The sequence below is a fragment of the Chrysemys picta genome, unplaced genomic scaffold, assembly GCF_011386835.1.
Source record: "Chrysemys picta bellii isolate R12L10 unplaced genomic scaffold, ASM1138683v2 scaf80, whole genome shotgun sequence".
In the NCBI taxonomy this organism is placed as follows: Eukaryota; Metazoa; Chordata; order Testudines; family Emydidae; genus Chrysemys; species Chrysemys picta.
This window is the reverse complement of record NW_027052787.1, coordinates 155,001-157,500: the sequence shown is the minus strand read 5'-3', so window position 1 is coordinate 157,500 and position 2,500 is coordinate 155,001. Positions and strand designations below refer to the sequence as shown.

The 2,500-nt window shown below is 74.9% G+C and overlaps 1 non-coding gene across 1 annotated transcript; it reads right to left on the bottom strand.

Moving 5' to 3' along the window:
• Positions 1 to 1,721: 1,721 nt before the first annotated feature.
• LOC135977932 (5S ribosomal RNA) lies at positions 1,722 to 1,840 on the bottom strand. Its single transcript, XR_010595353.1, has one exon. It is a non-coding gene; the product is annotated as a 5S ribosomal RNA (ribosomal RNA).
• Between the last annotated feature and the right edge of the window lie 660 nt (positions 1,841 to 2,500).

The window sequence follows — 2,500 nt, the reverse complement described above, 5'->3', positions numbered from 1 at the left end:
GTCTTCCCCCGGGCAGTCCGGGAGAGGCTTAATCGTCATCCCCCGACAGTGTGTGTGTGTGTGTGTGGGGGGGAGGCTTAGCAGTCTTCCCCCAGGCTGGGTGGGGGCCTGGCGGGAGGCGTCGCAGTCTTCCCCCGGGCGGTCCGGTGGGGGAGGCTTAGCAGTCGTCCCCAGGGCGGTCCGGGGGTGGGGTGGGGTGGGGGGCCTCACAGTCGTCCCTCGGAGAGCCGGGTCGGCGGCAGTGGTGGGTTTACGTCCAGCCTCCGGAGGGTGCGCGTCCTCGGAGGCGATGCAGGCGCCGCAGAGAGGCAGCCTCCGAGGCAGGGAGCGGAGCACCGAGGCTGGGGAGAGGGGAGCAGGAGCCGGGGGCTGGGGGTGGGGGTGGGGGGCGTTCAGGACAACCGGTCAAGCCCCGGGAAGCAGCTGTCAAATGTTCCAAGTCCCCACTCGGCCACCAGGTCCACCCCAGTCTAGCAATGGGGTTGACCTGGCTGACGGCCGGTTAGTATCAAGGTAAACTCACCGTCGTCCACAGGAGGGCAGCTCTCAGGCCGGCCGGCTGCGGCTGACTCTGGGGCGGCGCCCGGTCCCGGCAGCGAGGGGCGGGGGGCGCGGAGCGAGACGGGGCTAACCGGGGGGGGGGGGGCGCCTCCTGCGACTTTGGGGGCCGCGGGTCGTCAGTGGCGTGCAGGCCGGGCCTCTCCCGGGGGATTCGGGGGGGCGGTCCTGCGGGCCGGGCGCAGGGGGCTCGGGCGAGCCCGGGCCGGTCCGCCCCGGGGCCGGGGTCTCCGCCTGCGGCTCAGGGGGGCGCGGGTCGTCGGGGGAGGAAGCCCGGGGGAGCTGCACACCGGCCCGCCAGGCCAGGCCTGGCCTGGATGGCCGCGGGGGGATTCGGGGCGGTCCCGCGGGCCGGGGGCCGGGCGCAGGGGAGGCGGGGGGTCCGAGCGAGTCCGTCCCGGGCCCGGGGCCTCCCCCTGCGGCTTTGGGGTCCGTGGGTCCCCGCTGGCGGAAGCCACTGGGAGCTGGACACCCGCCGTCCGTCCCGCCTGGCCAGGCCTGGCCTGGGTGGCCGCGGGGGGATTCGGGGCGGTCCCGCGGGCCGGCGGCCGGGCGCAGGGGAGGCGGGGGGTCCGAGCGAGTCGGTCCCGGGCCTGGGGTCTCCCCCTGCGGCTTTGGGGTCCGTGGGTCCCCGCTGGAGGAAGCCGCTGGGCGCTGGACACCCGCCGTCCGTCCCGCCTGGCCAGGCCTGGCCTGGGTGGCCGCGGGGGGATTCGGGGCGGTCCCGCGGGCCGGCGGCCGGGCGCAGGGGGTCCGAGCGAGTCCGTCCCAGGCCCGGGGCCTCCCCCTGCGGCTTTGGGGTCCGTGGGTCCCCGCTGGAGGAAGCCGCTGGGCGCTGGACACCCGCCGTCCGTCCCGCCTGGCCAGGCCTGGCCTGGGTGGCCGCGGGGGGGGATTCGGGGCGGACCTGCGGGCCGGCGGCCGGGAGGGTCCGGGCCAGTCCGCCCCATGCCCGGCGTCTCCCCCAGCGGCTTCGGTGGCCCCGGGGGGGGTCCTCCGCGGAGGAAGCCGGGTGGGTGGGGAGCCGGACCCCAGGCGCCCAGACCCGTGACCTGCGGCCGCGACCTCCGACTCGGCAGGAGCGACGAGGGGCTTTCCGGCCCGTCCCCCCCTCTCCTTCCCCCCCAGAAAAGGAGAGAGAGCTGACTCGGACCGGGAAAAGCTGCCTACGGCACCTGGGATTCCCAGGCGGTCACCCATCCAAGTACTAGCCAGGCCCGGGACGGTTTACCTTCCGAGATCGGACGGGATCGGGGGCGTTCGGTCCGGTATGGCCGTAGGCACCCGGCCCCGCGCCTCCTCGCCCGCTTTCCCCTGCCGACGCCCGGGCCTGCCGCACGGTGAGCCCCGGTCGGACTGCCCCCCCCCCTGCGGCAGGGCCCCCGTCTCTCGCGGGCCCGGTCCTTTTTTCCTTTTCGAGCTCCGGGGCCCGGGCTGGCCGCCAGAGCCCCTCCGCCCGCCCTCCCCGGCGTCGGGGAAAATACTGTCCCGGACTTCCAGTGCGCCCGATCCTGTCAGCCGGGGGGTGGGGAGGGGCAGTCCCTCGCTGCGGCCGGGGAGGGTGAGCCCAGGGCGGCTTGCCTGCCGTGCGAGGCCCCTCTCGGCCACCAGGTCAACCCCGAGTCGAAAGGGCTGAAAAATTTTCAGAGTCCCCTCCCGGGCACCAGGTCAACCCGTGGAATCGGACGGGTTCACCTGCTGGCCGGTTCGCTTTCCGGCCACCAGGTCAACCCCTAGGTTTTAAGGGGGGGGGGACGCCCGGTGGCCTCTTTCCCGTCCGGTCAGCAGGTCAACCCGGATCTCCCTCCTTCCCTGGGCGCCCCCTCCTCGGAGGCGTCAGGTTCCATTCTTTTTTCCAGACTTCCAGGGGCCCGATCCAGTCGACCGGGAGGCAGTCCCTCGCTGCGGCCGGGGAGGGTGAGCCCAGGGCGGCTTGCCTGCC